General features: G+C 41.3%; 1 long non-coding RNA gene across 1 annotated transcript in view; it reads right to left on the bottom strand.

The window, feature by feature from the left end:
- The window catches only part of LOC123605811, a 45238-nt gene extending 30816 nt beyond the window's left edge, over positions 1 to 14422 (bottom strand). Inside the window, exons 1-2 of the long non-coding RNA XR_006715898.1 lie at positions 13903 to 14422; positions 10460 to 10541 (exon numbers count right to left, since the gene is read on the bottom strand). This is a non-coding gene — a long non-coding RNA (uncharacterized LOC123605811). The remainder of the gene's footprint in view (positions 1 to 10459; positions 10542 to 13902) is intronic.
- Between the last annotated feature and the right edge of the window lie 8301 nt (positions 14423 to 22723).

Consider the following 22723-nt stretch of genomic DNA (forward strand, 5'->3'; position numbering starts at 1 on the left):
AATCGGGGCATGCCTTCTTCAAGGTGTATAAACCATGGGCATTTAAGGGCAAAAATCTCTACCAATGGGATTTTTGTTCCTACTGTCAAGATTTCAAGGAATGAAAATGATGGTTTGTTTTAAGCATAATAGGTTTCCTACACCAAGAAATCGACGATATTAACTACATCTTGCCAAGAATGCTGGCTGCACCTGAAACTGCCCATTGGAAAGTAAAGAAGGTATTGAATAAACCTTAAATCCAGCCCCTTTTTGGATGTCATTAAGGTGGCAACTGAACATTTATCTGATAATACAATCAATGCAGAGACTCAGTCTGCCTATTTCAGGCCCATGTTTTCTATGCTCACATTTTTGGGTGTTTTAATTTCCCAGTTAACTACCTCCACTCTCCTCTGTAGTGGTTTGGGGTGGACACAAATTTGTTTTCCGAATGCACAGAACACCCCATCATTGGAAATGCCTTACTAAAGAGGAGAGCAGTTCCAAGGAGGTATTTATGGAACACTGGCTGTGGGCCAATCATATGCCAAAGTGTAAAATATGTATATAATCTCATTTAATCATCTGGGCACTCCTACTAGATGATTACATGTAGTGCCATGTTCAAGGTCACACATGGAAGGAATGGTCGGAGTAGATTTTGAACCCAAGAAGGATACAGAGAAACACACAAAGCAGGCAACCTTGTGGAGACAGAGGCAGAGACGAGTTCAGCTACCACAGCCGAGGAATGTCTGGGGCCACTGGAAGCTGGAATAGGCAAAGAAAGATACTCCTTCAGAAACACTGGAGGGAGGAAGCCCTATCAATACCTTCATTTCAGACTTCAGGCCTTCAGAAATGTGAGAGAATACATTCTTATGTTAAGCCACCAGAGTTATGGCAGCCGTGTTATGGCAGCCCCCAGAAACTGGTATGTTCCCCATCAAAAAGACAAGCAATAAACAGACATAGATGGATATATAAGTGAATGACTTGAGGAGTCAGTGAGTGGTAACTAATTCTCTACATCAAACCAGGGACTTTTAGAAATTTACTGGACAGCTAGATCTTACCAGGTGGGTAAAAGGAGATATAAAGAGGTGAAAACACCTGCCTGAGGTCCCAGGATGAGTTAAGAACCCATTATTTCTGGACTCCCACTCTTTCCCACCTACCACCAAGTTTTGCTGGCACTCTGTTGTCAGATTCTAAAGCAACTTCTTGTAATTACACTTGATCTCTGCAAGAGCTTCATAACGGAGGCAGAATCAAAGTAGGCTAGGCATTGCGATAGATGAGCTAAAAGCTAAAAAGGTGCAATTAAGAATCTCTTAACTGTAGTGTCAGTTGCAAAAACTCTTCCACAAGCTTGAAGGCTGCAGAGTGGGAGGCTGATACGTCAACGCTTTTCTCTTCTTTGCTTATCTCAGCCAATGTGATATTTTGTTCCTGTAGGGGAACGTGTTTGCTCTGAACCTCTCCACCTCTCTGCCTTAGCCCACGCTGTACCCTCTGCTTGGATTGCCTGGCCTGTATGTCTATATATCAAAATCCTACTCTCTTTAAGACTAAACTCAAACACCGGCTCTCCTCTGACCTTTTGAGCTCTGAGCTCTCTAGCATTTAGAGATGTCAGCAACTTCTGGGTCTTAGCTTGCTGGACTGGCTTTACCTTGTACTAGCCAAGCAACCATGATTAAGTCTCACTTAATTTCTCTGAGCCTTACTTTGTGCTAATTCATTCAATCACACAATCTTCAGTATTTTGTGAGCAACCAATATGTTCCAGGTAATGTTCTTAGTGCTGGAAAATGAGGGAAAAATACAGACAGACTAGGATCCTGCTGTCATAAAAATTGTATTTGAGATTGGGAGGGGCAGATAACAAACACATAACAAATGGCATAATATCACGTAGTGGTAAGTGTTATGAAGAAATAAAAACAAGCTCTCTAGGAGAATGGGGGCAAGGAAACTGGAGGTTTAAAGGGGTATTCATGGAGGAAATGATACCCTGGAACCTGATGAGGAAGAGCCTATCTGGAGCAGATATGGAGGAAAAGCACTCCCTGCAGAGACAGGAACAATAGCTCCAGTGTGGAACCTATCTTAGTACCTTCAAGGAACAGAAAGACCAATATAACTGGATCAAAGTGTGATGGGATAAGGGTCATTGGAGGTACATATGAAGAAGTAGACAGAGAAGATGCTGAAGGACCTTGTAAACTATGGAAAGGATTTTGGATTCCATTCTGTAAGTAGTAGGAAGCCATAAAAACATTCTAAACAGGGTGCTGTCATAATCTGATTTACTTTTTAAAAATGACTCTGGCTACTAAGTGCAAAATGAGCAGGGAATTAACAGCGGAAGCAAGGAGACCATTTAGAGGACAATGTCTTAGTCTCAGTAATAGATGACGACTCCTGAGGTCGAGGACTATGCGGTGGAGCTGGAGAATGGTGGCCAGATTTGGGATACGCTGTCGAGGTAGAACTGACACAATGGACTGGAGGTTGGCGGTAAAGAATGGTGCAATCACTTAAGGATTACCCCTAGGTTTCTGACTTGGGCCAGCCGAGATGCCATTTACTGAGTGGACACTAACTCCACACCTCTTTACTGTCATGATCCAAGCAGTGGCATCCCTGGATTTGTGAAATCTGTATTTGTGAGGAACTAGAATGTAGCAATTAAGAATTTGAGCTCTGGGGGCGCCTGGATGGCTCAGTCAGTTAAGCGTCCAACTCTCGATTTCATCCCAGGTCATGATCTCATGGCTTGTGAGTTCAAGCCCTTCACCAGGCTCCACGCTGATGGTGCAGACCCTGCTTATGATTCTCCCTCTCTCTGTCTCTCCGTCTCCTCTTTCAGTGCTCTCTCTCTCTCTGAAAATAAATAAATTAATTAAAAAAAAAAAGAATTTGAACTCTGGAGGCAAACCTAGGGTTGAATCCTGGATCTGCCATTTCCCTGCTGTGTGTGTCCTTGGATAAGTGTATCGACTTCTCTATGGCTCAGTTTTCTCAACTGAAAAATGAGCGGTAGAGAACAGCTGTTATTTTGAGGATTTAATAAGATAATGTGTGTAAAGGGCTTAGTACAATTCCTGGGACATTAGGCATTCAAAAATGTTGGTAGTAATAGTCTTTGCTGCCCTCATTTCTTTTTTGTTGTACTTTCCTGGAAGAAGTATCCCAGCTCTTAAGACTTCCAGGGCCCCTGTGGTTCTTTCTGATTCTCCTACTCTCTGTACTATATAATGCTTCACCTAGGCTCCTCTCTCATAACATCATTACTCCTTGTCAAAACTCACTTGTCTCATGCCTAGCTCAGCCATTGTGTTGGCCTTCATTACCAGTTCCATTTGTACAGCTTCAGATACAGAATATAAGGGAATATTCATTGAACTTGGAGTCAAACATCTCATTCACTAAAGCACAAGCCGGAACTTTAGTTTCCAACAAGGTAAAATAATTTTTTAAACAAATCCTTCTGAACTTGTAAAGCTGAAGTATCAAGAATTTAGAGGAGAAATTTTGTTGGGATAAGGCAAGAACTATTATTTACTACTCTCATCACCCTCAGAAATGGACTGGCAGCACAAGTTTAAATCCCAGTGAGACCAAAACAGCCCTATGAACTAGAGCTTAATGCAAGGCTTTGTGTATTGTAGGCACTAAATAAATACCTAATCAATTGGTTTGAAGTAAATGTTTGTGCACGGCACAATTGTACTATGATTGAAGAGTAGGCCAGACTAGAGATACTCAAACAAGACTTCATTTGTACTAAGTAGTAGGGCAAAGTTTACCCACTTGCTCTATAATTTTAATTTTCACCAAGCCTCAAGTCAATATAACTTAATATCACAGACCCAGATTTTTTCCTGCATAGTCCCCATGATGAATTACTTATCTGCATAATTTAAAATAATTTTTACTGTCATGAAAGAACAAATGGTAATTAAGTGAGGTTCTGGCATTTATTAAGCCTTTGAGATTCGGTCTGTGTGAGTGACACTTAAGTCTTGTCATTGTAGCTAAAACTCCGCTTACTGAATTCCAGCTCAGTTCCCACAATGGTTTAGTGATTGCACCACAGCTAAAACAATTAAGCACATTTCTTGGAAGTCAAATGGGGCTTGGAACAAAAGTGGAAATCTCTGAGTTTCCATTTGAATGGTGAGTTCAAAATGTAAATGACTTTCTTCTGATAAATACGAAGAGTAGAGAATGACAGGCAAATTTCTTACCTAATTAGGAAATACTTTTTACTGCTATAAAGTCTCTAGATTTAAAATTAGACTGGTTGTCAACCTATGGAATTGGTTGAGTCATGTAGACGTCTAATACAATAGAATTTGGATCTTGGCTTCTATATTTAGCTTCACTCAAATTCACTCTTTCCTATTTTTACATGCATTCAGCCCAACTTAGTAACTGGTAATTACTGCATAAGATAAGAGATATCCAGGGTTTTTCTTAGATTGCAAGAAAGGCCTTGTCTATAGAATTATATTTCTCCGTTAATGAATTCTAATGAGATTAAAACTTGACTTTGACACTTTGTTTGACAGGTTCACATAGAAAAAGACTGAGTCTGTATGGCCATTCACTGTCCCCTTAACCTCAATCTAGCCACCTCAAAATCCATGCCCTTTACCATGGCAGTTCAAGTCCTTTTTAGAGAGATTAAAGTACCATAACAATTTAAGAATTTTTTTTTTCTTCACCGTAATTACTAGCAGGAGAAAACTCAATGCACATGTTTGGTTATACTCATGGGTCTTCGGTTGTATCTTTTTATAAAAAGTGTCAGGTATTTTAGGTGAGACTGAGATGGTCTTACATGCTACCTATTACAGAATAGGTGGTAAATGTATTCAGACATGATCATGAATAATAACACCTCTCTAAAAGAGCCAAGCATATCCTGCTACATTAACAGCATAATTTAGAATTATTTAGGGTGCTTTATGAAATGCCTCATTTTGTATACTCCTTATTTATCCTTCACAGTAAGGTAACATTTAAAGGCAACAAAATGATTATGAACACCAGATAAAGGAAATGTGTTGGCCACAGTCATATTGCCAGCATATTTACTGTCTTTATGAAAGCTCTAAATGGGAAAACACATGGTATTTATTTGTCTTCCAATCCCAACATATCTTTAAAATAAATCAACCTTGACCACATGGGCAAACTGCATTAAAAATTCATAAAGACTCTTTTTCAACAGGGCCAGCTGTTCTCCTTTTGATTCTAATGATTTTACTCAGGACAGGCACTGGGCATTTCCTACCACAAAGAGAGGTTCACATGTCTGTAACAGAATCTTTTTTTTTTTTAATTTAATTTATTTTTTAAATTTACATCCACGTTAGTTAGCACAGAGTGCAACAATGATTTCAGGAGTAGATTCCTTGATGCCCCTTACCCATTTAGCCCATCCCCCTCCCACAACCCCTCCAGAACCCTCTGTTTGTTCTCCATATTTGAGTCTCTTTTGTTTTGTCCCCCTCCCTGTTTTTATATTATTTTTGCTTCCCTTCCCTTATGTTCATCTGTTTTGTCTCTTAAAGTCCTCAGATGAGTGAAGTCATATGATGTCTTTCTCTGACTAATTTCACTTGGCATAACACTGTCTAGTTCCATCCACGTAGCTGTGAATGGCAAGATTTCATTCTTTTTGATTGCCAAGTAATACTCCATTGTCTATATATACCACATCTTCTTTATCGATTCATCCATCGATGGACATCTGGGCTCTTTCCATACTTTGGCTATTGTTGACAGTACTGTTATAAACGTTGGGGTACATGTGCCCCTTCAAAATAGCACACCTGTATCCCTTGGATAAATACCTAGTAGTGCAATTGCTGGGTTTTGGAGTAGTTCTATTTTTAATTTTTTGAGGAACCTTCTGACTGTTTGCCAGAGTGGCTGCACCAGTTCGCATTCCCATGCAACAGAATCTTCACTTCAGTGGCAACATCCAGAGCAAAATGGAAGTAAGCTTAAAATAAAGGGAGGTGGATAGAAATTCCACAAGACCATCTCAGCTGCAGGTTGCCAAGAGAACAGACGAGCCTGCCTGAGAGCTCAAATGTTTTTCTTGAGTCAAATGAATATGCTACTTGCTCTTCAAACAGATTTTACATTACCTACCCATTTAATAGTTTGGGACTAGCATTGCTGGACACCTTACACTTGGGAATAAAAGCTGTCTTACTGAATGAGTAATAGCAATTAAACCTTCCATCCTGGGCACGGAGTACACCAAGATGAGTAGCAAGAAAGGTTTATAAGAAGAAAAGACATGAAAAATATGCATTGAAAATGGACAAAATCAATTTCATGTTAAATCATTAGATAATTCCTTCAATTGGAAATATATTCTCTTTTTATTCTTGGCTGGGAAGCCTTATAGACCACAGTTTCTTTTAAATTTTTTTTTTCAACGTTTATTTATTTTTTGGGACAGAGAGAGACAGAGCATGAATGGGGGAGGGGCAGAGAGAGAGGGAGACACAGAATCGGAAACAGGCTCCAGGCTCTGAGCCATCAGCCCAGAGCCTGACGCGGGGCTCGAACTCATGGACCGCGAGATCGTGACCTGGCTGAAGTCGGACGCTTAACCGACTGCGCCACCCAGGCGCCCCAAGACCACAGTTTCTAAGCTTTACCTTGCAGTACATTTCATCTAAAAATGCTAACCTCTCACTGACAAAGACAATTCATGGTTTCATTAGCATCCTCTTCTTCTCCAGACATGTACATCCTTAACATTCTCAGGCTTGAAAAACTCTGCCAGGCGACTCAACTAGTCAGGAGGAAAATCCATTTCCAACGAGCTTCTTTTCCTTCAACTCTCAGCTCCCGGTGTTGTCTTGCTGCATTTGCCACCTGTAGCTTCTCATTTCAGGGGTCTGTCAACAAATGCCAGTGCTTTCAGGCAAACAAGCAAGGTTTCCAGGCCTGCTGTCTTGGGGGTCAGAATTACCTGTCTCTAAATATTGGCCCTGCCACATTTCCACTTAGGGACTCTGAATAAATTACTTTTAACCTCTATGCTTTAATTTCCTCATTAGTAAAAAATAACATACTAGTACTGGCTGTTCTCTCTACTCAGCACACTCTTGACCAGCCCCTCCTTCTCCTAGTTAACTTATGTCATGTGTCTCTTCCTCTACAGCAGCGCTAACAACAGTAGACAAATTATGGAAAGAGCCCAAATGTCCACTGACTGGTTCCTGGATAAAGAAGATGTGGTTTATATACACAATGGAATACTACTCAGCAGTGAACAAGAATGAAATCGTGCCATTTGCAACAATGTGGATGGAACTGGAGGGTATTATGCTAAGCAAAATAGATCATTCAAAGAAAGACAGATATACGATTTCACACATATGTTGGAATTCAAGAAACTCAACAGATGAACATAGGGGAAGGGAAGGAAAAATAAGAAAACAACAGAGAGGGAGGCAAACCGTAAGACTCGTAAACACAGAGAACAAACTGAGGGTTGCTGGAGCGGGGGGATGGGTTAAGTGGGTGACAGGCGTTAAGGAGGGCACTTTTTGGGATGAGCGCTGGGTGTCATATGTAAGAGATGAATCACTGGGTTCTACTCCTGAAGCCAAGACTACACTGTATGTGAACTAACTTGAATATAAATTAAAATAAAATAAAATAAAATAAAAAAAAGCTCCCCTGACTTTCCTGATGAGGTCAACTCCTCTGTTACAGTAGGTAATACCTACCTAACACTTTAAACACTAAGAACACCTGCCTAATCAATTTTAGCTGTTTTAAAAAAATATTTTTTATTATTTTTAAAGATTCTCTGCCCCACCCCAAACAGCACATTATAGTGGAATATATACAATCACAATGGTAATAATAATACCAAACATTGATTGAGCCTTTACTATGGATGAGGCAGTTCTAAGCGTATTATGTGTATTAGTTTATTCTATATGACTCTTTCACATTGTTCTATTATTATCCACAGTTATCGATCAGGAAACCGAACCTCAGAAAAGTTAAAAACTTGTCCATGCTCACATAGTGAGTAAATGGTGGAGGCAAGAATTAAGTCCAGGTAGTCTGGAAACTGCTACAATGTATAGTGGTAAAGTTTCTGGGTAGAAATCAGCAGACCTGGGGTCAAGCCCCAGGCTCGTCACTTGCAAGTTGAACTTGTGAGTTCAATCATTAAGTGCATCTCTCTGCACTGCAGCTTTGTCATCTCTAAAATGAACATAATTGTTCCCTATGTATCTACAAGATATGACAAGGAGTAAATTGCAATAGTTTGGAGCACTTGATTAGCTCTCACGGGTGTGGATTCTTGTTAATCTTCCGTAATGTTTGTAGAAGGGTTTTATAAACTCTAGAAGAGCTATTTAAATGTAGAGATGCTGCTACTGCTGATCACACTAATTCCCAAAGAGACATGATCACGGCAAGAAATTGAGAAATGAATCCAGGCTGGTCTTCTTACCACTTGGGTGTCTGGGTGCTTTTTCTTCTCTGTAATGTAACATTTGGGGAGATTACTTCACTGCTCAATTCAATAACAAGGATGTTGAAAACTAAGTGTCCTGAGGTCATTTCACTTACGCCATGACCTCTGCCTGCTAAAAAGAAAATTGCTGAAGACTTCCTTGTTTTATGCCAAAAGTCCATGATGAAAAAGGTCTTTCTATAGGAAAGTGTCTTATTAATCCCTACATCCAGGGTGATCTTTTCATAATCCAAATCTGAGTGGACCATCCCCTTGATCATTACCCTTCAATGTGTTCATTGCTCTGGAAATAGAATCCCAAATCTTAATCTGCATGCCCAGCATGGTGGTCTTCCTGTCTCCTTCTTCAGCCACAGCACACTCATTTTCTGTTCTCACCACGATGGTCTTTTAAATCCCTTTCCCCATAGTGCTCTTGCAACCGCTGTTCTATCTGCCCAGCACTTCTTGCCCCAACCTCTCCTTCTCCTAGTTAACTTAGATCTTGTGTCTCTTCCTCAGAAAAGCTTCCCTGGCCTTCCTGATGATGTCAACTCCCCCGTTACAAGCTTTTGTTGGACCCTAAAGCTCCCTCCACCATTCTCAATGTAACTGTATGTTTTTCAATATGATTACGTAACTTAGGACTCTCTCCTCCAGTAGAAGGGATGTTCCAATAAACCCATCAAAGGGTCAAGCCCTTTGTGCTCAAGAAATATGTGTCTGTTGCACAAATGAACAGGAATATTCTTCCATCTTCACTGATTTCTCCATTCTCATTTGAAAAACAAATAATTACAGCCAAGCTCCCCTGCTTTTCATCCTCTTGAATATAAGACGTGCTTCCTGGAAATGGCAGAATTGGGAAAGGTAAAGAAAAACACAGAAAGCCTTCCAAGATTTTCCAAATAGAATAATACAGAAAAAGCAAAAGAAAAGTGATATTTTTCTCCCTCTGTATAGACACAGTAGAGAAGAAACAAAGTAAAATGATTAAAGAGAAGGTAAGCATATTAAATTATAGTGACTTCCAAGAAGCTGTCAATCAAAACTTCTTTTTGAGAAGAAACTGGAATAATGGGAGCAATAAACATAATGGGATTGTGAGTTTTGATGAGAAAATGTAAGAGAAGGAATCAACCCTTCATTTTCTTTCACGGTTTTAATTTGATTTAACATTCTGTCATAGTTGGCATGTTTTAGAAGAATGTCTTTCGGGAGTTTGTTTATGTTTCCCATGTTTCCTAGGCTGTGTGGCACACTAGTGTGGAGTGGGGATTTGGGGTCAGATCCACGTGTATTCTGCCTGCCTCTGCCATCCACTACTTAAGTGACTCCAGGTAAGTTACTTCTCCCTCCGGAACTCACTTTCTTTGTCCATTAAATGGGAATAAAAAGTACCCATTTATGCGGTTACTCGGAGGAGCCAGTGAGATGAAGTAACAAAGTCTTGGCACACTGCTTGGCACATAGAAGGCACTTAATAAGTATTAGCTATCAGTATTATTATTGGCACTTCATGGTTATCTTTCAATATTCTAACCTAGAGACCTTGGTTTGCAGGTAACTTCATGTATGTCACATGCTAGGTCACAGTGTGGAAGCCCAGGTGTAGATTCATGGCCTTTTATTTATTTTGAGAGAGAGAGAGAGAGAAAGAGAGAGAGAGAGAGAGAGAAAGAGAGAGAGAGAATGCATGCATGCAAGCAGGGAAAGGGCAGATAGAGAGGAAGAGAGAGAATCCCAAGCAGGCTCCGTGCTGTCAGCGCAGAGCCCAGTGCGGGGCCAATCTCACCAACTGTGAGAAAATGACCGAAGCCAAAACTAAGAGTTGGGCGCTGAACTGACTAAGCCACTCAGGCACCCCTAATTCATGGTCTTCTTAACAATACTGTGAGCTTACTCTTTCAGAGCAGGATCCATGGTTTATGCCTCTAGAGAATAAACCAATTAAATTACCTAATCCTGAATCTGGGGGTCTCTCTTTCTCTCTCCTTCTTCTGAATGCCTAAGAGAGTCTTCTCCTCTGGCTTACTGCATACTGAAAGAAGGATTTTAGAAGAGAACCTTGGGTTTACTCAAAGCAGTATAGGTGATTCACTTGAAGACTCACATATATGTATGCATGGGATTACTTACGAATAGAAGGTATTGTTATTACCCTGTCAAATCTAAGATTAAGGAAAATGCTTTCATCAGAATAACCAAAGGATTGGGTTGGAGAACAACTAAAAAATCATTCCATCTACTATTCCCAAACCTGTCTCATTATTAGAATCGCCTGGAAACCTCTAGCTCTCCAGGCTGACCCAAACTACTAAATGCGATTTCAATAAATTTGGAGCAGACAATCTGATGATCTATACCTCTCCCTGGAGGACTGTGGTGATTGTTTACGGTTGAGAATTACTAACCTGGAACAGAGCTGGCAAATGGGTATGATCCCATTGCCCACAGTGGGGACTGGGGTAGCTACTCGAGTGCTGGAATAAGAAATATTTTATCACTATTTCTGGGTCCAGTGAGAAAGTGTGCTGTGATCAGTCAACAATATTTCATATGGTCTCGGGTTAGGAAAATGGTGGCTCCTGTGCTTTGTACTTAACAGCACTGATCTGATTCAAAACTCTCATTTTCATAATGTGGAAAGAGAATCAGAGAAAGAAACTGGGTTACACTACCGGTTCACTTCAGCTATTTACAAACCCTCCCCAACATCAATGGCTTAAAAAAACAATCCTGTATTTGCTCATAATTTTGTGAGTTAACTGGATGGATTTTCTAGTCTGGCGTAATTGAGGCTGGATAATCTAGAATAATCTCACTCACATTTCTTGCACTTGGAAGACTTGTTAATCTGGTGGTACATCATTCACAATCTGGCTATAGGCTTAAATACAGCATCATCCAGCTGGCTAGTCTGAACTTGCTCACATATGGCAGCATGGATCTCAGCAGCAAGACAGAGCAAGGCCCAATGTGCAAACACTTTTAAAGGCACTGCTTGCATTGTATTTGTTAGGGTCTCATTGATCATGTCACTTAGCCAAGCATCGCTTTAGGGGATTGAGAATTAAAGGACATCTCCTGATGGGATGGGATACAAAGTCACACTGCAAATGAGTTTGCACACAGACATGAGAATTCTTTTGATCATTTGGCTATCTCCAACACCTGCCTAAAATCACATGCTTGATTTATAGAAGAGCTAGGACTAGAACTCAAGATGCCCAATTCCCAGATCAAAGTTTTTGCCTAAATTGAAACTAAAAGAAGTACTAGGCATATATAGCCTCTCTATGATATTTGGCCCTCGAAAGTAGGGCAGGCTTGGCAGAACTGGGGTTACAGATGGCCAGTTAGACTGTAGGGTATAGAACTTGTCATCACACAGATAGCCTGAAGGAAAATCTCCAATAGGTTATAACAGACTTAGGTTTATGTGAACCAAGGTCATATCCAATGACACCCAGCTTCATGAGAGGGGTGTGGCAAATGGAGATTCCTACATAGTGGTTGCTTGGGAGCCATAGAGTGATAACATCATGATTCTAGGTGGTCCCAAAACCTGCCATCAGGATAGGGCCAACCTGGAAGGCAAGAGGGTGGATATTGAGAGCTATATAAGTCGTTGACTTCTAGGGTAAGTTCCTCCAAGCTTTCCAAAGTTTAACTCTAAGACAGGCCATTCATTTGGACCAAAACGTGAACGGCATATCCTGGAGTAGTATTGGGCAATATGGTGGCCCTGGTTTCCTATTCCAATCAGGGAACTGTGGTGCAATCAGGAAAACAAAGTATTTTCCTAGTCAGATAAACCAAGTGAAATCTCTCACAACAATACTTCAAGCACTTTGGATACAACAGGATATGCATAGGTTTGGAAGGTAATAAAAATGCTAAGAGCTATCATTTATCATCACCTATGTGCTAGACAAAAACTCACAGAATGTCAGTAGTTTTTTCAAAACCTATTCTCTAGATGAGAAGAATAAGGCTCAGAGAAGTCATGTGATCTATTTGCCTAAGGTAACACACTAACTAGTTAGCAAAGGCCAAGTCAGTGGCCACTTGGACACAGCCTACAAAAAAACCAGCATAGGCATCTGCTAATTTGCCTCTCTAACCAAGGTTTGTTTGAAGCCAAATCCTGAGCTCTTTTCTTCTACAGCATCTTTCCTCACCTCAAATACACTTTAATGTAGCTTTCTGTGCCTGAACTGGATCATCACCAAGACCATCAGTGATCCCCTCTTTCAGGTATGGTCAACCATTTTCCCCTCAAATGGAAAAATGACTAGCTTGAAAATATATTACTTCGGCTCCCATTGAGGAAGATAAAATAGCAGAATATTTTATTAAAGTCGTGAGTCTAAAAAGAGAAACTAAAAAAAAAAAAACCTCTAAATATCATTTTTGCCCAGTTACTTGGAAATAAGGCAATTATCACATGATTACTCAGGCTGGTAATGAAATTAAGATAAAGTTTCATCAAAATAGCATATGCAATTTTACAGCCGCAACAGAATTGGTGTAAATATGAGCAGATGTGTCTGAATTTCTCAGATTTATAAATACAGAAACATTGTTCCCATTTGGGGTAAAAATCATTCCTTACTCTGGATATGGGAACAGTATAGCTCAGGGCCTTGATGCTGGCAGAGATGGTGGGGAGTCATAGCCAAGAGGCCTCCTTGTTCTCTGCAACTTCCAACGGCAGATGCTCTTACCTGGGACAATGTCTATTTCTGGCAACAACGATATACATTGGGGAGCGGAGATAACATGGTGAACTATGTATCAAACCAGAGGGATTTTCCACATAATACACTCCTTTTTCTCTTTCAGGAAAGGAAGCAAAGCCATGCTAACGATGTCTTGAGTTTAAACTACAAGCAAGTCTGGGGCTCGAAGTGTATTATACATCAAAGGTAGCTTAGTCAACGCGAAAGGACTTTACCCGGAAGTATGTGTGCCTTTTCCCCCTGGAACTTGCCTTCTTGCAAAAGAGTTAGCAGCTGAGCTATTAGTAAGTAACTTCTATTATTCCTTAACAGGGTTTAAGGAGAAAGGAAGGCAAGAAAAAAAAGAAGAAGAAGAAGAAGAGAGAGAGCGAGACGAGAGAGAGAGAGAGAGAGAGCGCTCCCAGCTTCTGATATAAAGACTCCTGAAGGGGAGGCATCAGGAAGAATCTGGGTCTGCTTAGAAAGCCTAAAGACGTAGGGGTCAAGAACACCGGCTCAGAACGGCCTGGGTTGTGTCACTTAACTTCTCCATGCCTTCTTTTCTCATCTCTAAGATGGTATTTTGTGTGTCTGGCAGCCAATGTGCATCGGAGAAACACAAGCCACTATTATGCTGGTGACCTGGGGAAAGGAAGGGTAAAAGGTGGAAGTCCTTACCACTGTACGTTTCTTGCCGGCTGTAGGTGTTCCATCCTCCCCGTCTGGAGCCTCCTTCAACTCCCTCTTGAACAAGACTTTGGCAGAAGACCAGAGCAGCTGAGTCATCTTCAAGGAGGAGTTTTTATCACCACAGCCACTAAGCACTTCTCCAGTGGAAAAATACCCGGTGCTTCCAAGCAGCAGTCCTGAGCAGAGGGGTGGGAGTGTGGGGGCTTGAGTGACTGATGCGGCTCCCTTCTTGTCCCCAAGTCCCAAATAAGCAAGTCCCTTTCCCTCTGCCATGCCTTAAGTTAAGGGGGGCGAGGGTGCGGGGCAAATCAGTGTCTGCTTGGACACAGGCTACAGAAAACTAACATAGGCACCAGCTAATTGGCCTCTCTAAGAACCATTCTTCAACAGCCAGGCTTTCCATCCAGGCCTTTGCTCACCCCCGCGAGGAAATGCTGTTCGGGGGAGAACACATTTTGGTGCAAATATAAGCTCAGATGGGCCATCAAGAAGAAGCCCTCGTTCTTCCAACTCACCCTCATAAATATTGGAAGCCCCAGAGCTCCAGCTCTGGTTTTCTTTTTTCTTTTCATTTTTTTAAATGTTTCTTTATTTTTGAGAGAGAGAGAGAGACAGAGCATGAGCGGAGGAGGGAGAGAGGGATGCACAGAATCCAAAGCAGGTTTCAGGCTCCAAGCCGTCATCACAGAGCCCCACGCGGAGCTCGAACTCACAAACCGTGAGATCATGACCCCAGCCGAAGTCGGGTGCCTAACCGACTGGGCCATCTTGGCGCCCCCCTCCAGCTCTGGCTTTCAAATCGCAAGATCTTATGTGACCCTCTCCCCTCAATCTCCATTCCTACACAACTGTCGCCTTAAAACCTCCACCTGATTGGTTAACAGGCATTTCAAACTTAACACATTCCTCCACAATCTCCTAACTCCCCATCCTGGCCTCATGCAACTCTCTCCTCTCTCTTCTAACTGCAGTTTCCCCCTAGTGGCTCCAGACAGAAACTTTGGGGTCACCCTCAATTCTTTATTTCTCTCATCTCAAGTATATCCTACTGGTTTTACCGTTAAAGTATTTCCAGAATCACATACTTCTTTTAACCTTAAAAAATAAAACTGCCAGTTATTTTACCAGCAAAAAAAATGAGTTTACTGGATAATAACAGAATTGCAATCCAGAGCAGGCCAGCTGCAGCAAAACCACAGTCAAGTGAGTGCCAGGAACAAAAGAGAAAACACCCCGTTTTGCAGACGAAGAAGGAAGTTGTGAAGCGCCTATAAACAAAAACTCCATTGGAGTAAACTGGGAGTTGGAAGTATGGTGGCTTCTCATTGGCTGAGCTGTGACTGCCTCTCATTGGCTGGGCTGTGACTGCCTCTCATTGGCTGGGCTGTGACTGCCTCTCATTGGCTGGGCTATTGCCGGGGGAGAAGGAAAGCCTTTCTTCCCCTGCTGGGAGTAGTAAAGTAATAGTTAAAGTAACATCCTGAGTAAGATTCATTTCTTCCTGCTTGATTTTCAATTAACAGGAAGTGGTTGGGCCTGAGAGCTCCTCCTTCCAGCCTCCCCACTTTATTTTAGTGAGGTCTCCCTTTATTAATTTTTATACTTCTCACTAGTGAACTAAGCCAACATCTCTCTCATTGGGGTTCTGGAGTAGCCCCCTGTCTGGTCCTCCCTCTAGCTCTCCTGCATTTCTTAATCTATTCTCAACCCAGCAACTAAAGTCCTCCTTTATTTAAAAAAAATTTTTTTTAATTTATTTATTATTATTTTTTTTAGTTTACATCCAAGTTAGTTAACATATAGTGTAATAATGATTTCAGGAATACAATTTAGTGATTCATCACTTACATATAACACCCAGTGCTCATCCCAATAAGTGTCCCTCCTCCAAGGGGCAAAGCCCCTTGCCTGTTTAGCCCATCCCCCACCCAACACCCCTCCAATGACCCTCAGTTTGTTCTCTGTATTTAAGAGTCTCTTATGGTTTGTCTCTTTCTCTGTTTTTATATTATTTTTGTTTCCCTTCCCTTATGTTCATCTGCTTTGAATCTTAAATTCCATATATGAGTGAAGTCATATGATATTTGTCTTTCTCTGACTGACTTGTTTTGGTCAGCATAATACACTCTAGTTCCATCCACGTTGTTGTAAGTGGCAAAATTTCATTGTTTTTCATCACCAAGTAATATTCCATTGTGTGTGTGTGTGTGTGTGTGTGTGTGTGTGTGTGTGTGTGTATCCATTCATCAGTTGATGGACATTTGGGCTCTTTCCATACTTTGGTTATTGTCAGTAGCGCTACTATAAACATTGGGGTGCATGTGCCCCTTCAAAACAGCACTCCTATATCCTTTGGATAAATTCCTAGTAGTGCAATTGCTGGGTCATAGGGTGGTTCTCTTTTTAATTTTTTGAGGAACCTCCAGACTGTTTTCCAGAGTGGCTACACTAGTTTGCAAAAGAGATCCTCTTTCTCTGCATCCTCGCCAACATCTGTTGTTGCCTGAGTAGTTAATGTCAGCCATTCTGACAGGTGTGAGGTGGTATCTCATTGTGGTTTTGATTTGTATTTCCCTGATGATGAGTGATGTTGAGCATTTTTTCATGTGTCTGTTAGCCATCTAGATGTCTTCTTTGGAAAAGTGTCTATTCATGTCTTTTACCATTTCTTCTCTGGATTATTTGTTTTTTGGGTATTGATTTTGATAAGTTCTTTATAGGTTTTGGGTACTAACCCTTTATCTGATATGTCATTTGCAAATATCTTTTCCCATTCCCTCAGTTGCCTTTTAGTTTTGCTGATTGTTTCCTTCACTGTGCAGAAGGTTTTTATCTTGATGAGGTCCCAATAGTTCATTTTTGCTTTTGTTTCCCTTGCCTCCAGAGATATATCAGGAAAGAAGTTGCTGCGGCCAAGATCAAAGAGATTTCTGCCTGTCTTTTCCTCTAGGATTTTGGTGACTTCCTGTCTTATGTTTAGGTCTTTCATCCATTTTGAGTTTATTTTTGTGTATGGTGCAAGAAAGTGGTCCAGGTTTATTCTGCATGCCGCTGTCCAGTTTTCCTAACAGCATTTGCTGAAGAGACTGTCTTTATTCCACTGGATATTCTTTCCTGCTTTGTCAAAGATGAGGTGGCTGTATGTTTGTGGGTCCATTTCTGGGTTCTCTATGCTGTTCCTTTAATCTATATGTCTGTTTTTGTGCCAGTACCATATTGTCTTGATGATTACAGCTTTGTAATACAGCTTGAAGTCCAGAAATTGTGATGCCTCCAGCTTCGGTTTTCTTTTTCAGGATTGCTTTGGCTATTCGGGGTCTTTTCTGGTTCCATACAAATTTTAGTATTGTTTGTTCTAGCTCTGTGAAGAATGCTGGTGTTATTTTGATAGGGATTGCATTGAATATGTAGATTGCTTTGGGTAGTATCGACATTTTAACAATATTTATTCTTCCAATCCATGAGCATGGAATGTTTTTTCATTTGTGTGTGTCTTCTTCAGTTCCTTTCATAAGCTTTCTATAGTTTTCAGTGTATAGATTTTCCACCTCTTTGGTTAGGTTTATTCCTAGGCATTTTATGGTTTGTGGTGCAATTGTAAGTGGAATTGATCCCTTGATTTCTCTTTCTGCTGCTTCATTTTTGGAGTATAGAAATGCAACTGATTAAAGTCATCCTTTAAACGTACATCAGACCATGCCACCCCTGTGTCCCGACGCTCCCATCTCATTTGGAGTAGGAGCCACTATCTTCTTCATAACCCTCACAATCGGCCCCTGCCTTACATCTCAGGTGTCTTCTATTCTTCTCCTCCACTCACTTCCCTCAGCCACCTTGGCCTGCTTGCTCTACTTGGAATACAACATTGCAGTTTTGATTCTGCTCCAAGACCTTTGTACTTTCTGTTGCTTGTAACTGAAATACTCTGATCTTTTAACTCCTTCAGGTCTTCATTTAAATGACATCTTCAAGCAGACTTCTCAGATCCCTGTATTTCAAATTACAACCTGCACCCACAGAACCCCTTGCCTTCTTTCCCTGCTTCAGCTTTTACTGTAGCACTTACAATCCATCATCTGTCAGGTAAAAGAATTTAATTCCTCATTTGTTTATGACCTCTCTACTTGTCCACTGGGATTTAAGCTAAAGGAGGGTTGGGTGTTTTGTCTTATTTTGTTTACTGCTACATTCTTGGCACCCAGACCAGTATCTACACATGGTAGGCATAGTAGACATGCAATAATTATTCACTGAATGAATTTTTTAAATCCTATCAAAAGGCCCTACAGAAGGGATGTGCTATTGGCACTGTAAAAGATGATTGAATTCTGATTCTTCGACATCTCATAAAATCAGAAGGCTCTTGAATGGCCTAACTGTATGTCCCCTTTCTGACTCTTCTCTGTAGAAAAGTTCTCCTAGCCTTGTTATCCAATGGACCAAACACAGTTCGTGTATATCCCAAGTGGTAGGTTTCAGTTTCCTGCCAGCCCATGGAATTACTCAAATAAGCCAACCACACCCTCCCACTGGAACCAGGGGTCACCCTAGTCTCTTGGTAATACAACGCCTGCTTCTCACAGTCTCTGATTATTCACTCTGTTTCCAAGCACAAAGTAAAACCCCCATGTGGCCGTGCAGCATGTGGTGTCCTCTTTCCCCAGATTGTGAATATATGTGATTAGCAAATGGCTGTCACCTTCACCTGTCTGCTGTTGGGTGTCATGTGTTTGGTCATTCCCATAGCCCTAGGGTGAAGAGTGGGTGATCAAAACAGGTACATTCCAGGGGTGCCTGGGTGTCTCAGTTGGTTAAGCATCTGACTTTGGCTCAGGTCATGATCTCTTGGTTCATAGGTTTGAGTTCCACGATGGGCTCTGTGCTGACAGCTCAGAGGCTGGATCCTGCTTTGGATTCTGTGTCTCCCTCTTTCTCTGCCCTCTCCCCTGCTCATACTCTCTCTCTCTCTCTCTCACTCTCTCTCTCTCAAAAATAAATAAGCTTCAAAAATTTAAAATAATTGTTTTTAAACAGGTACACTCCATAATAAAATAATTTGTCGTACTAACTACCTTTTAGAACAAGCTAAAATGTTCAAAGTTGAAATGAAGATGTGGTATTATATAATGGCTCTGCTCCAAGTTAAGAGACAAATCCATATGACCTCAAATTTATATATCTGTATGGTCTCAAGCTATATTTTAATATTGTATGCACCCAGACTTCGTGCCATTGAATGACTATTTTCCTAGCTTTAGATATTTCAAGAAAAAAAGAGCGACAGGGCCCAGAGTTTCACTTGATAGCTTTGACAAACATAATAAATGTAAGAGTCAGGAATCAATTGTGTAAAGTTAATTGATTCTTGTTTGGCTGTAACACATTTTAATTCAAATGTATCTGCTCAGATTATAACTTCAGTTACTGTGTCTAATAAGTGAGTCATTGTTCTAGATGGTAAGTTAGACCCACTGGAATTAATTGTTAAAATGTAAAAAGCTGGGCAAGTACTCTACTGACCTGTCCAAATTCCTTCTCTGAAATTCTTTTGAAAGCTATAGGCAGTGCACCCTGGTAGTAAAAACAAATTGATACCTCTTCCGAAATTCTTACTTTGCCATTAGAAAGTTATAGAAAAGCTTTTGGTCTTTATAGTGCAGCTGTATTACTTATATACTACTGTGTAACAAATTGCCGCCAAACTAAGCAGCCTAGACCAACAAAAATTTATTATCTCACAGGTTCTCTAGGTCAGGGATCTGGGTGTGACTTCACTGGGGGGCTTGGCTCAGAGTTCCTCATAGGTTGCAATCAGGCTGTCAGATGGGCTGCTGTCATCTCAAGACTAGATCCACTTCCAAGGTCACTTCACATCATGATTGGCAGGCTCCAGTCCCTTGTTGGCTGTTGGACTGAGTCCCTTGGTTGGTCTCCAGTCCCTTGTTGGCTGTTGGTCTGAGAGCCTCAGTCCTTTGACATATCTCATGGACCTTTCCATAGGGCGGCTTATCACAAGACTGCCAGCTTTCCCCAGGACAGAGAGGAAACAAGGGTGAACACAACACCGTGTGTGTGTGTGTGTGTGTGTGTGTGTGTGTGTGTGATCTAATACCCTAGAAGTAACAATCTATCACTTTCACCATATTCTATTCCTTAGAATCAAACCATTAGGTCCAGCCCACACTCAAGGGAAGAGAATTACATGAGAATATAAATATTGGGGTGGGGCAGACTAGTGGGGTCATTTCAGAGTCTGTCCACCATGGTATATATTGCTCCTATACATTGCACACAGCATTCCAGTACATATGAGGCCATCCTACCTCAAGAACCTGCAACTCCCCGAGAGCTGTCTTTGGCCACAGGAGCATGCCTGGCTTACAGGTGGGACAGATCATAGGGCAGGGGAGTTAACACCTCCAGGAACAGGCCTCAATTAGTAAAGGGTAGGAGGGAGTAGGAATAAATATTCCACGCCCCCGAGGCCACATTGTATCCCCAGTGTCCCTGAGGGCACTGAGCTCTAGTTGCCACAGTGGTAACCTGTTTATGAAAGCATCCGTTGTTAGCTTTCTTCCAGGCCAGCCCTATTTTGAGTCCTCTCTCCTTTACTGGCATCTCCAGGAATCACCTGTCAAGGTACTTAACTCCAGGGCTTGTCGCATGAACTGCTCCCAAGGGAACTAAGAAAACCGCAGACGGTAAACATTTCCTACACATGACAGCAATACCAGAAGAAATTGCCAAATGCCAAGGAATTACACAGTTGTTTCAGTGGTTCTTTCTTCACTTAACAATTACTTACTGAGCAATTGCCACATGCTTACACATACTGCTAATGTCCTGGGCACCCAAAATTTTTAAAAATTTATTTATTTATTTATTTATTTATTTATTTATTTATTTATTTATTTTTAATATGAAATTTATTGTCCAATTGGTTTCCATACAACACCCAGTGCTCATCCCAAAAGGTGCCCTCCTCAATACCCATCACCCACCCTCCCCTCCCTCCCACCCCCCTTAAAGTTTTTTTTAATGTTTATTTATTTTTGAGATAGAGCTAGAGTGTGAGTGGGGGAGGGGCAGAAAGAGAGAGACACACAGAATCTGAAGCAGGCTTCAGGCTCTGAGATGTCAGCACAGAACCTGATGCGGGGTTCAAACTCACGAACCACAAGATCGTGACCTGAGCTGAAGTCAGATGCTTAACCAACTGAGCCACCCAGGCAACCTCTGGGAACCTAAAATTTTAAAAAGTCATTTTCTTCACTTTAATGGGGTGCTTGAAATAAAGAAAGAATAGAACTCCACACTTATACTTAGCTCTCATGTTAGTTGCAGAGTTGGGAAAGAAATCTACAGGATGTTAATGTTTGTATCTATTCACTATTCTAACTTTGAGGACTATTTATTTATATATTTGGGGTGTGTGTGTGTGTGTGTGTGTGTGTGTGTGTATGTGTGTATCTTTGCATCACCTCGCACACATTTTGAAAGAAATACATGTCGTGTTTTTGACAATCTCAGCATCCATGTGCATGCTTCCCAGGGTCTAATCCATTCCACCTCTGAAAAGTTGTTGGGAAGGAAGCAGTCTAGGTAACCATTAGGGTCAACATGCCCAGCAGCCTTTCTGCCAAATCTGTCACCATATGGAGAACTGGTCATGGACAGTCATGCAGCCAGGAAACTCTAGGAATGAAGTGAATAAAGGAAATGGATGGATGATCCCTGGCCTTAGCCTAACAGGATGGGTGACACATTCTAGAATGTTCTTCAGTTATTCTGAAGTCAGGAGATTCTGCTTTTTTTAAATGTTTATTTATTTTGAGAGAGAGAGAGAGAGAGAGCGTGAGAGAGTAAACAGGGGAGGGGTAGAGAGAGAAGTCCCAAGCAGGCTCCACGCTATCAGCACAAAGGCCATTGCAGGGCTTGGTCTCACCCACCATGAGATCACGACCTGAGCCAAAATGAAAAGTCAGACACTTCACTGACTGCACCACTCAGGCGCCCCAGCAGATTCAGCTTTAGAGTTTCCTGTATCTTCATGGAGGATGTCAATGAGGAATTATGGGGTGGGAATCCTCTCAAGTAACATAGCATACTTTGACCTACATTTCAGGGAAAGCAGTTTTCTCAGATACGCAGTCATCTCTGACAATCTCCTGAATAGGGAATTCCTCTAACTTGGAAAACTTCTCCAAAATATCCCACACCTATTGATCAATTCAGAAGGTGCCCGTGACTACTATGCTTGTAATCTCAAAAGAAAATAATAATAAAACCTCTCCAAAACAACTACAAAATAATTCAAACAGCATGATGTATTTCAGCAAAATCTCTGCCCATGTTAAGCTAGCTGTTGTGAGGTTTGGGATTTCCACAGTGCCATGAGTACAAGATACCTTGGACAGGTTCTTTGTGGAATGGGGAATGTCTCCTGTCTTACACTTGCTCAACTCAAAATGACTGAAAGGATTTTCCTCGGGGTGTTTTAAAAACACCCCCCTTGAGCTGAGATGCAGAGTGAGACATCCCAATTTGAAAAGAGGGGCTGTTTACAGGAAGTGGCAGACACAATTATTATGGAGTTGCTTTCTCACCTGTACTTGGTGTTAGTATGAAACGATCGCTTGTGTGTGGAGACTCTCAGATGTATTCCGTATTATCCTACCTCCTTCACAAAGCACTTCAGACAAGTAACAAGGACCCCAAAAGGCAAGGAACTATTCATGGCTGTTGCTGAGAAAAGTAGTGGACAATTACTGCAGGAAAAGTATAAACTTTGGAGTCAGACATATTTGGA

The sequence above is a fragment of the Leopardus geoffroyi genome, chromosome A2 (genome assembly GCF_018350155.1).
Source record: "Leopardus geoffroyi isolate Oge1 chromosome A2, O.geoffroyi_Oge1_pat1.0, whole genome shotgun sequence".
NCBI lineage: Eukaryota > Metazoa > Chordata > Mammalia > Carnivora > Felidae > Leopardus > Leopardus geoffroyi.